This window comes from Pezoporus occidentalis, unplaced genomic scaffold, assembly GCF_034315485.1.
Source record: "Pezoporus occidentalis ecotype Australia unplaced genomic scaffold, CSIRO_AGI_Poc_V1 ctg18, whole genome shotgun sequence".
Classification (NCBI taxonomy): Eukaryota; Metazoa; Chordata; class Aves; order Psittaciformes; family Psittacidae; genus Pezoporus; species Pezoporus occidentalis.
Window position 1 is genome coordinate 6,131,109 of NW_026913640.1, and position 13,257 is coordinate 6,144,365.

The 13,257-nt window shown below is 39.0% G+C and overlaps 1 protein-coding gene across 6 annotated transcripts in view; it reads right to left on the reverse strand.

Annotated features, from left to right (window-relative positions):
• The window catches only part of WASF3 (WASP family member 3), a 65,185-nt gene that overhangs the window by 34,183 nt on the left and 17,745 nt on the right, over positions 1-13,257 (reverse strand). For 2 of the 6 annotated variants that reach the window (XM_062615150.1, XM_062615145.1), the window contains exons 2-3: positions 8,002-8,093; positions 7,215-7,286 (exon numbers count right to left, since the gene is read on the reverse strand). The exons of 1 other annotated variant lie outside the window; for it this stretch is intronic. The gene's annotated coding sequence lies outside the window, so the exon portion shown is untranslated. Of the gene's footprint in view, positions 1-2,731; positions 2,859-7,214; positions 7,434-8,001; positions 8,094-13,257 lie in introns of those variants that run through there. 3 more of the 6 variants (XM_062615147.1, XM_062615146.1, XM_062615148.1) reach the window with 3 other exon arrangements.

Sequence of the window (13,257 nt, forward strand, 5' to 3'; positions counted from 1 at the left end):
AGAAGTATTTCCATTACATAGCCAAGATGAATGTAGCTTTAGAGTAAATCATGTTTCAAACATCTTCCTGTGCACTTCTAAAACTAGTGATTCTCACCTATTTAGTACCTTTTTTTTCTAGCTATTTTATGCTACTTTAGACAATTTGGTGCTGGAACAACTTGCAACAAAATATTAGAAGTCTGCAACTATAAACAAGCCTTTTCTTAATATTTAGACTACAATAATGCACAAACAGATCCTGGAGACCATTCGGGGTGCATCTGTCCCAGCCTTCCTCCTTCACAAACCGTAGGTGTTACCAGCTGCAAATGCCTGGATTATTTTAAAAAAGCCTAAGTTGCAGCAAGGCCTTGCTGACTTACCCTGATCCCATTTAACAGAGCCTTACTGGATTTAAAGTGCTCGAAATAACCATCTGGGACACAGCCCATGTGAAAAAGGCCCCGGTAAGGCCTCAGGAGCCTGCCTGCAGTGAGAACATGCTGTTTAGATCCTCAAATGAACTTAAACTAAACCAGTAGCAAACTTAGTCATTTGTTTCTCATAACTCAAATTAACCTGAAATCTGAAGGAAAAGTACAAAAAAGGGATGAAGGGTCCACTTCATGTCCAATAGTATCCATTTTGTGGTAATAACAGTGTTACTTACTTCCCTTGTCCAGTATTTACTATTAAAATCCTTTCAGAACAGCATTTTTTAGAAAGAAAAAAACCCCTGTTCTTCAACTCTTTTCTCCACAGTAGTTGATCTAAAATGTCACAAAGGAAGTGTTAAGTTTTCTCACAGTTCAGTTAATCCAGAACCTAAAATGTCAGAGGAGTGTTTTCTTACACTTTTCCATATCAAAAAATCCTCCAAAAATCATACATACACAAGTACAGTTTGTGTACATAGATGATATATACACACACACAGAGATATTTACAAATTCATTATACATGAGACTCTGCAATGATGGAAGAGAGCAATAACACAGGTCAAACAGAGAAAGAAAAAATACCTTGTACCAGGACAATTCAGCATTAATCTTTGCCTGCCTTGACTCCTAATGTCCCTCCTGCACACCCAGTTCTCACCAGCCAGGAGATAACTCTCTGACTGGGAATAAAACACAATGGTGATGCTTTGTCAGGCTATCCTTAAAATACTATGCAGTTGAACAGCTTCAGTGTCCACCTGAACAACCAAGTTCTTGGAGACAGCAGCAGAAATTTTCTGGCATGCATCAGGAAACACAAAATAAATCCACATCCCTAAAATTCCTCAAGGTGGAGCTTCCCACCCACCAAGGCAATAGAATTTAAGCAATAAACTCAGGATTTCCCCAATTCTCCTGATTATGACACTCCTACCAACATTTTACTTCCCCTTAGAAAGCTGTAAATGGCAGTTAGTCTATGCAGGAGGGTGGGAAGACACACACAGATTTAGTTTGGGTAGGTTTTAAGGAAAAACTGAACAAAACATTTTGTGTTTGGATCCAACAGCTGAGCCTATGTGAAGTGACATAAAAATTCCCAACTATTTTTACCCTGAGCCAAGCATGCCATCTGTTCCCATGAAGTCCATCTTCTGGTGGCTACCATACTACAGCATTATCACAAAGCACTGTGTGACTGAAGACTAGTGCATGAGTCAGAAGAGATACTATGAGTGATAAAGAGTCAACACTCAAGAAAACTAACAACCCATCACCCAACAAAAACCACAAAACACAAGCAGCCTTATTAAGGCTCAGGATTAATGCAGCCAGGTATCCTGCTGTTTTGTGTGTTGTCGTTATCTTGTTCTGGTGCCTGAGGAGGGCTGAGCTCTCTGATTAGAGATTTTTCCCAGGGTGGGGATGCTTTTTCTATCTTTCCTACATGTTATCTGCCTATTGAGCAATAATGATGAGATTTCTCTCTACCAGGTAATCTTCCCCTCTCTTCCAATGGTTAACATCCTCAAGTTAATCACAGAAAGCACTCATGCTTGATGAACAAGAAATTAGCAATTTGTAATTTCATAGTTCATAAAGTAAAATAGATGACCACAGCAGAACATTCAATTATCAGAAGTACAGGAGCTCCATATGTCCCAATGACCAAATCACAAGCAAGTAACACTGGGTCCAACACACATCAAGATGGTTCATATTCCTTATGCTGGCCTTACCAATACTGAAGAAATCTTTAAAAATTGAGCTACATGGACAGATATCCATTTATAATTTTCAGCAAGAACATAATGCAAGGAGAAATAGAATTTCAGTAAAAAAATAAACCTGAATAGATTTGATGTATCTGTTATTAACATACAAAGTACATCAAGACTGAAAGCAGCTACATCTTCCCAAATACAAAACATTATCTTCCCTTGATGTTTCTGACTCATTTGTGACAGATCCTTTCTGTAACTACCATCCCAAATGCAGACGTTCTGCCCAGGACTAACTTCTTAGTAATTCAGTGCATAATCCTTATCTCACATTTTGGTTTGGTTTTTTTCCCTTTTTTTTTTTTTTTTGGGGGGGTGGGTAGGGAGGTGTTATATATAAAGCCTAAAATCAATGTCAGGCTTTAGTAAAAGTATCATGTTTTGATACAGCAATGTTGGCTTGCAAAGCCTTACTTGCAGCATTGAAGAGATTTTCGCATTACACATACAGTAACTCTCATTGTAAGACAAATAAGCTACTATAAAACCACAGTGAGTCTCAGACCAAATAGAGCAGTTAAGTCTTACCTAAAAATCCCTTTTGCAAGACCTAAATGCTGAAAACTTACCTTCCATGAAATCTGGCATTGTATCACAGATCTCCTTGGGAGCTAGCAGGGTAGAAGTGCTCCAGAAACCAACTTCAAGGGAAAAACCCAGCATTCTTACCACATATAATCAATCACCAAAGAGACTTTCTTTTCCACAGCTAAAATCATCAAATCATAGCTAAGATTACTGGGGATGCAGAGATTAAAAATTATTTAGTATTACCATTGGCAAAGTCTGCTTTCTTCTCGAGTTTCAGATCAGTGCATTTAAATATCCTTTGCGAAACCTTTTGCAGAAAAGTCCTTCTGTCTTTCTTCAAGACATATATGTATATATATGTCTCAAAATGTAAATGTAGCTTTTTAAGAGTCTATGGTATTTCAGAACTTAACACTGAACATTTGGAAGTATCTTACTGATTTACAGCTATTTCTCTCTTTTAGTCAATGCCAACTGTAGGCGAGTTGAGAAGAAAAATAATATAGGAGTACTACATAATATAATAAAAGCAGAACTGAACAATATATGTGGAATCCATGAGAAAGAGAGCAGCACCATCCACTGGAGGTTTTCTACTTGTGGCCCCCTGGGGATGTTCAAAGACTTCAAAAGGAATTAGGAAAACAGCAACTAAGCTTAAGAACTGCATTAGCAAGTTGTGTGGTACAACTGGAGCAAAGTCCTGCAGAGCCGAATAGTTGGTTCTGATGATCTTGCGTCTGTCTTAGACACATTCCTTTTTTTGGTAGGGAAACAGGGTTTTTTGTTCTAAACTAGCTCTTGCCTGGACTCATGGGCCATTAGATGACAAATACCATCAGATACGCTCCTGAAGAGCATCTTTTGGTTTTAGACTCATTGGAAAGGAAAAGAGTTCTTCTACTCCACAACTGGGGAATTTGTATCATAAATATTCTCCAGGATCCAAACCAAACATAGTATACTGCACTTGAAAATGCCTGTTGTCTTAACATATTTTATTAATTCATTACTTAAAGGTTGAAACATAGCTCTTGTATTTTGTTTTGTCGGGACAAGGTGAAAGAAAAGAAGTAAATACTGGTTGAAAGAATCCAGTCATCTTAAGGCTGAAAACTTGTCACACAGTGTTTTTTAATTATGGCTCGCTCCAATATTTGTAAACGAAGGCTCCATGGGAAAGGAGGGAACACTACGCACAGGAGTTGGAGCTTTACCTATCCTATCCTTCCCTATAAAGCAATCCAACACCTGGGAAAGGATCTCATCTCCACATAACCAAATTCCTTGCAATACAGGCAACTAAACCCCACCAAGACAGGAAGAGTTTGCCTAAATCTAGCAAGGTTACAACTACAAAGCAGCTTCAGAAAACCTGTTGCAGTGAGGTTACATATTACCTGCGTAATAATTAATAATTACTACATATTACCTGTGTAGTACATATTACTACAATGTATGTCACCTAGACATTACATTTACTCTCCAAACTTGAGAATGGCAAGAAGCAGCATTTGTTACACAGCCGAGAGGCACAAAGCTGCCTGATGATGCTGGCCAGCACACAAGGCCCATAGAAGGACTGGAAACTGGACCTAGATCACACCAACACTTAGCAACAAATGCTTCAACCACAAGATGAGTTACGCTTCCTTCTCAGAAGCAAAACTCAGTTATTGCCTTAGGATCCACTCCATTTAAAGTTGTGCTTTTAAAGACAGATGTAAACCAGCCATTCCTTGATTTAATTAAATGGATTCCTTTCCCCATTCCCTGTTTCAACATTCCTATTATAGCTGGTGCTCCTGGCTACTTCCAGGGCTGGAATCAGACTGGAAGTGAGGAGAACCTAAATCCAGAGGAAAGAAGTCAAAATAGTTTATGGACTTGCTGCCCTTAGAGCTGAGGCCACTCAAGTGATGGTGAGAACAGTCAATCTGCACAATGGAAAAAAAGTAATCAACAATTGAAGCTAACTTCCCATTTCATACTGAAACAGAACAGAGGCATTCAAAAGACTGGTTATGTTTAGTTGCCTAGGTGAATAGCAAGCTAAAGCACACGCAACTACCTAAAACACGGTAACTAAACCTGAAAGATTAGTAACTCCTTTGTGCAAGAAATGGCATCAATATTGTAATAGAAAGAGCATTTAAGTCTTATCATAGAATGATAGAATACCCTGAGTTGGAAGGGACCCAGGAGGATCAAGTCCAACTCCTGACGCCACACATGGCAGCTTAAAAGTTAAACCAGATACCTCAGAGTGTTGTCCAAACACTTCTTCAACCCCTACAGGCTTAGGGCCACAACCACCTGCTTGCAAAGCTTGTTCTAGTGCTTGACCACCACTCTTGGCAAAGAATATTTTCCTACTATCCAATCTGAACTTCCCTATTGCAGCTTTAAGTCAATACTTCGTGTCCTGTCACTGGGGACACCAGAGAGACAAGATCAGCACATCCCTTTTTGCTCCCCCTCATGAGGAAGTTGTCAGCAACGATGAGGTTACCCCTCAGCACCCTCTTCTCCAAGCTTAAACCTAGTATCCTCAGCTGCTCCTCGTAAGTCATTCCCTATGACTTACGTCCATCTTATCGGCAGGAATAAACACCTATGCCACCAAAGAGATCAGAGTTAAGAAATTTTCTTTCACGCTCTACTGCCACATTCCCCAAATCACACAGGGGTGCCAGAAAACTCTGAGAAGTCCAGTGAAAATCTTACTGAAGAAAATAGACATTTCTTACATATTTATTTTTCAGGCTCACAGAGGCATATGTCATGTCCAAAGGACCATACTACATGACCTCCCACATACGTATTACAAATTGTGTTAGCAACACAAGAAGTTTATGTCTGCTTCATATCCATCTTTTTCATAATGGTTTTCATGAATGCTAACATGGTATACACTGATTTTTGTGGTCTACAAAAAGAAAAAAATACACCTGTAAATATTTAAGATCAAATTATTTTAAATTATTTTTAGAAGTATAAAGTATGAAAGGATTTTTTTTTAATTATAAATATACAGTATTCTGAAAGAGAATGGTGGATAGAAGCTGTGCAAAGAATCTGTTTCTTTTTCTCAGGAAGAAGTTACCAGTCTCATTTAAGATAGTATCACATCTAAAAAAGGAGTTGCTCTCAGGTGCTGGTAAATTGTGACAGTCCCTTTTTTTCTTTTCCAAGAAGGTAAGATGGAATCAAGGAAAAACTTCTATGATTCTCAACCATTAATAAAAAAAGGGAATCTATCATCTATATGTTTTGGATCCAAAAATTCTTGCAATTCATACAAATAAATGTTCTACTCTCTTTCCTCTCTTTTTCTGATTCTCAGAGTCATTTAAAGTTAGCTACAATTATGTGGATCTTCCTCCATACACCCCACCAAATTACATAACAAACCTGTCAATACTTACATTGCTCTTAACTACACTTAATAGTCAATGTAATTTACTGGGTCTACTAGCTGCATGTATGGGAAAAAAAGGTCAAGCCATTAGAGACTAATCTACACACAGTACAAGAAGCAATTTAACTATATGAGTTAAATTTAGAAACTGATTTAGTTAATCATAGTGCAGGCAACCAAGATTTAAACCTCATCTTCAAACAGATCTCTATGCATAACTGCGTAATTCAGAACGGAAGTTATTATGCCAGCCAGAAAAAGTTCAGAGAAGAGGCCAGTGATGCATTTATTTGCAGTATTGAAGTAGCACTGAATTTCCCACAGCCTCAGACAGTGATAATGAAGATTATTTCTGAATGCATTCATATCACTATCTTGAAAACATGCTAAAGCTCTCACAGCACAGATGCCAGTTCTACCAAATTACTCCTCCTTGTGTATTAACATCAAACCCATTTTGCTAGGCTGCAATTTAAACATGTAAAGTCCTTCAACTCCACGCAGTCAAGTCCAAAACATAACCCAGTTACGTTAAACATGTTATATTTATCAATCAATGGCTTGATTTAAAATGAAAACGCCTTACTGTGCATGCAAACCTTAAACACCAGACTATTAAACACAAGATACATTTCAGTTAAACTCTACATGAAAGTTGTGCTTAACCTGCATAAAGAAGCAGGTTAAAACCCCTTAGTTTTTCCTAACAAAGTGCAATCTCTTTCAGAACATACATGTTGCTAAGCATCTTCAAGATCATCAAGCATATAATCAGAAGTCAAAATTAAAATAAGCAGACGTGAATTTCAGCTGAAAGAACAAAGTGTGCCAAAGGATCATAGGGTTATAGCCGGAGTCAGCTCCAGGACATCAGGAACGTTAACAGTATCCTAAAGCACTGCTGCATACTTTGCTTTTTTCAGAGACCTTGAAGCAAGGCTGGCTGCACTTTCTGCTGAAGGCAGCACTGTGGTGTGCAATGCAGGAAGAAAGCAGGCTCTCCTGTAAGTAGCTAATACTACTTTTAAGCTCATCTTCTCAGAAGGAAGACCAACAAACCTTCTCTCCAGCTTCTTCCCTTGCTCAAAAAGTTTCTCTTTCCCACTGCAGAAGCAGACAAGCTACAGCCCCCTAAAAAAAAAAAAAGTTATAATAATCAGCTTCACATATTCTAACAAAATTGTCTGCACTTCAACAGTAGTCCTTCATTAGCACTGCCCAGTGTGGCCCACATCTTATGTCACACAGGAAAGGAAGTGCTAGACAGCTGCTTTCAGACTCTTCCACCAACACAACAGATATTCCTCATCTAAATGCCTGTGGCGTGCGTATCACAGCTGAGACTGATTGGGGGGTGGGGGACTTTTCCCCCCAAACCTAGTTTAACATCAATAAATTTATGTCTTCTATTATCCGGTGCACTTTAAGGCAAACAGTCCAACATTTAACCTCAGCAGATTTAGTTTAAATCTAAGATGACACATCAGCAAAGTACAGATTATATGGGTAAAAGTAATTAACAGATGCAAATTCCAGCATCTGTGAACAACCACGAATAAAGTAAATTTACTTCTGTTTGCTACACAATCAGATTAGTGTATAACAGATTCTACTCTCCTAGGCTAGTGGCGCTTTTGACATTTGGTTCAGGACCTAACAGCATAGCTTCATCACCACAAAAATATAAACCTCCTTCTCAATGCTAACTCAAAACCTTCTGGACCATTCCCATCATTGGTCTTCAGCTCAAAGACTTACCACTATTTTCAAGGCTACTCAATAGATGCACACAAATGCAAAGTAAGTGACAAGGTTATGTTCAGTAAGCGCCCCTTGAACAACTTACCATTTAAAAAAGGGAGTAGGGGAATATCCTCTGTTTACACCTTTGAGAAGACAGCTGTTCTGTAACTTGCTAGCACATTCAGGTGGCTTCCTCTGCAAACAAAGACAAATTTCAACTTCACTTTTCAATACTACAAAAAAGATACGCATTAAACAATCAAGTGACCAGTCAAAAAAACCTCACTAAAATATGCATGAGTAGAATCTAGACATACTTTTAAAGTTTTGAGCTAAGTATTATTTCACGTCACAGCTCATTTTTTCAAGGTAAGAAAATAGCTTATGTTATTTTATCATCAATTCCCTTATTTTTTTAACTGGAAATAACTGCAGAGAAGGTAACACTAACCCACTTAGAGACTGTGGTGATGGAAAAATGTGAGATAATGGCCTTTGGAAAGCATAATAAAACATCAAGTTTGAGTCCCTCTGCGATAATCCATGGTAAACTCCAAGTATCACTACATGTAAACACACTAAAACAAAACATACAAAAAAAAAAGCAATGAGATGATCTTGCAAACCCTGAGATGTTTCTGCGAAAATATTACAGATGCCAGCAGTGAGAGATTATAGATGAACATTTAGTCTAAATTTTTATAAATTAAGTTTTGTGGTTGAGACACAGCTGCCCTTTCTGGAAGGACTATACAAAGACAACTTCTAAACTAGATCATTTGATCATAAGAGACTAATATTACAGTCATTTTAAAATGCTATGCCTATACATTCCTTGATGGAACTTCATTAGACATTTTAAACAAAAACTTACAAGAGAAATAACAAAAACTTCTCTATTTCAAGGACATGTTTATAAAACAGGATTTATAGGAAAGTCAAAACATCTAGAAGAGCAAGACACTGAAAGTCACCACACAGATTTTTCTAAAACAAAACACAGACAACGCCTCTTTTTCACCATCACCACTGTAACTTTCCTTCATCCTCCCTCAAAATACCTGAGCTTTAACATTTGAGCTTTAACCTCTTTTTTTCAAGGTCCTACACACACCTGGGTCAGGACAATCCCAGGCACAGCTACAGGTTGGGCAGAGAAGAGATTCAGAGCAGCCTTGTGGAGAAGGACTTGGGGGTGTTGGTTGATGAGAAAATGAACATGAGCCGGCTTCAGTGTGCGCTTGCAGCCCAGAAATCCAACCGTATCCTGGGCTGCACCCAAAGGAGCGTGACCAGCAGGTAGAAGGAGGTGATCCTGCTCCTCTGCTCTGCTCTCATGAGGCTCTACTTGGAGTACTGTGTGCAGCTCTGGTGTACTCAAACCAAATGCAGCTTCACTAACCTGACTTAAAATTATGCCAGAGAGGATCCTATGAACCTAAGTGACATGGTTTAGTGGTGGACTTGGCAGTCCTTTGGTAAAGGGAGGACTCGATGCTCTTAAAGGTCTTGTCCAATCTAGCTGATCCTACGAACCTAAGTGATTTGAACCAACAGTGATTTATTCAAGTATACCTGTGGTTCAACAGTAAACCTGCTTTAGAGCAACTCACACTAGATTTAAAAACACTACAAATGTCATACAGCACTAGTATACTCATACTACCAAGTGACTGGAACTCCATATACAACTCAAACCCTCTATTACTATCGAGGTGGATGAGGATATAGTTACACAAAGGCACCTTAGTTTTCCACATTAGCTACTCATTCCTCTCCATGCGCTGCAGTTCACTGCTTCCATCATTTACATCAGCCCAACACCTGCAGTGGTGCACTACACAAACGGAATCACTGAATCCATCCTGTACTGAAACAAGTCTCCACTCACATCACCAGTATGACAAACCTATACAGGGATGGGCAGGAAGCCAAGAACTACTACATGAACCGTAAGAATGAAACTTATGAACAGCTTTTACAATGAAATGATATCAACTCTCCTGACATATATTCCAGGGGTTACTATAAAGCCTTACATGGTGAAATAAAGACATTAAAACATGGCCAGTGTGAAGCAGTTTGTTTGGTTGTTTGGTTTTTTTTAAATGAGGTTCTTCTGATTTCTAAGTAAAATATTAAAAAAGATCCAGAGAAGAAGCCAGAGAAGAAGTGCTGGACTCTCTCACTACAAGCTCTACATTTAATATACATAGTTATGATGAAAAACAACTATTTTCAATGCATGCAGACACCAAAAAGAACATATATTTGAGTACATTAACAGTCCAGCAATACCTACCTAATAGCATAAGTGATTATACACACTCCCTTTTCAATGGATTCTTTCTTTCCCATACAATCTTCAGGACAAAAGAAATCCTAGCAAAAGCCATTATGAAAAGATTCTTACTCATCACCAAGTACATCACTGACGACTCTGCCCAGCACCCCATTTGACTCATTCACTGACTGAATTACAGAAAATACCAAATAGTTTCAACAGGGTAAGATTTGAGACATGCAGAATGTGTAACACTGACTTCTGGTTAGTAAAATACATCCAGCTGAATTTTGTTTAAAACTGATGTTTTAAAGCTTTCTAAACAGGACTCCTATAACTGAGGAGCTAGTATGCAAGCAATTAGAAGAATAAACTATATGGCACACAGAGGATTACTTCAGGAATCCACAGGGGACGAAAAGAAGGATTTCATGCAAGACAACTTTTATACTGATTGAGGATTAAAAGTATCCAAATGGTAGGTCATCATCAAAATGGTGAAAAAGGTTTTATTTTATTTTAAAGTCTGCTTTCTGGAGAAGGGGGGGGGGGGAGGGGGGATTTTCAACCGTTGTTTCATATATGAAGATACAAAGCTTACTACTGTAGTTTGAATTACTAAGTAACTGTTTTATCAATGCATACACACAAAAAAGGAAGTGGTTTAAATCTTCATTACTGACCTGCCTTGTCAACTTCCTCTGTATATACAATCTTAGACGCATGAAACTACAGTCTTGGAAAGTACTGTAACTGCAACAGACATCTGGAAAACCCAGGCAGTTTCTGGAGTGTTCAAAGAGCAGAACCACACACCAGTTACTGGTTAGGTCCCCCTTGGTCTTAAGTATTTCTACAGTGTGGAAGGGTATTGCTCCTGTAAAAGAGCCATACAATCAATTACCTGAACAAAGGGGCCTCTTGGTGGCCCACCCTAAGCAGCTTTCATGAAATTGATGAAGAGAACTAGGAAATTTCAGGTCTTTAAACCAGGCTTGATGCAGATTACAGTCGGAAACTTGGGCACATAACAGGAGCAACATAAAGGAAGACAGAGCAGCACATGTTTCCAAGTGGTCTTTAATTTAAGACTCAATTGCTGTTGTCTAGCCCAAACGCTGAGCCTCCAGACATGCAAAAAAAGCAGACTTGGTTAGGACACATGCTGTCCTTGGGAGTGTGGAGAGCAATCTGCCTCTGCCAAGCCCTCAAGGGACAATCTTCTACTCTCAATCTTTCCGAGAACTGCTTTGATGGTCAGGCTTAGTCCCAGCACCCACTGTATCCTCTGTCCGATTCCTTCCAAACAAGTTGAAGCTCTTGGAGTATTTCTTTAAAGCACGGGAAGATAACCAAGTAAAAATACCAGATACCCAACCTGTTGTGCAGTATCTCTTTCACTCATTTTCACTCACTGGATTACTGGAGAAATATTCACTGCTTGCCTAAGTACAGCTGTCTTTCACTATTGAACAGATTTACCTAAACAACAGGCTGGCAAAATCCTCAACATCCTGTGGAATTTATATGAAGTTAAACACTTGATGTGTTTACCAATCTACAAAAGACAGCCTGTCAAGCCTATCAGCCAGCCCATAACAGCACTGGTTTGTCAGACATACTTGGCTGATAAGAAGCATGCTAGCATTGACCAACCCTCACATATCTCACCTCTTTGCACCTCAGGTATAAAAGGCTTGTCCAGGACAACACTCTTTTCCATAATGGTTAGCACCAGTTCTTTACTACAAGTGAAGCCAATTATAAAGGTAAGGGCATACCACAAATGACTAGTACCAACTGCAGACAGGAACTCTTTCACACTTTAGCCTTCAAAAAGACTTCCATCACTGCAAAGAATTAAGTCTAGTATCTCTGAGAAAGAAAAAATTTCAGCTGAGATGTCAATATTACAATGTTTTCAAACACTTGAAAACATTTACTGACAGCATTTACCATCTCTACTCTTCACAGGTAACAATCCTCATCTCACAGCACAAGTCACCTGTACCACCAGCCTGCTCATTCTCCCAGTACAGCCCCACACTTCTCCAGCAGTTTGGTGTATATATCTCTACAGAAAGGCCAAAAGCTCCCTCCTAGCTCCACTCCCAGTGCTAAGAGATGTCTCCCTTATGCTCTACATAAAGGAATGCTGCTGGCTTTGCAAGGAAGTGGAGATCCACTTGAGTAACAATACTAAAAATGGGCCTTCCCCAGCCAACAGAGCCTCTGCAGTTTCAGCTGTTGCCTACCTAGCTCGGGGAGGGGATCATATACCATAGTTTATCAGTTAATAAAATTTAATAACATGCTTCTTAAAAAAGTCCCTTAAATTCTATTTTCTGGAGCATTCACCCTCACTTCTTGTGTTCAGCAGGCACTGACACAGAGCATGAACATCTATATATATGGTGTGTATAAGTATATCCCCACACACAGAAAGAGGGCCTGTGTGATTAGCCCAAGGCTAGATGATGGAAAAGGCAGAGGTACAGCCTTTCAAGTTAAATGCTTTGTTAAGAAAAGTGAATATGGTGACAGCAGCAATACAACAATATTGTCAGATAGCTAACAGTCAGCATTCAAGGCAAATAGTGGACTTCACCTTGTCCTGAGCAACACTTCAGATTTTCCTTAGCTCAAACTTCTTCAGAAGTAGTAGAGGGTCATGTAGTTTGTACCCTACTGTTTCACAGTATTAGAGAGAAGTGGCAGAATAAGGGCAGCATGAAACAACAAGGCCACAACTCCACTGGAAAGTTAGTCAAAAATATCACATGTTCACATATATACCCAGAAGATGAGACAGCAAAATACTAAGATTGATAAATGAAATTTAATAGGCTTCTGCATACCTAAGAAAAAAGCTAATTAAACAGATATTATGTACTTTTTAAAAAGGAAAAAAACCCATCACATCTGTAAAAAAGTGCATCAGGGAAGAAAGCAGCAGCAAGGTCATACTTAGTGACTTGGCAATGTCACAGCCGACAGCCGGCTTCAATTCCATGGAATCGGAATTATGTAGTTGGTCACAGGCTGGATCAAGAAAGCAGCTGCTCTCCCTAGAAT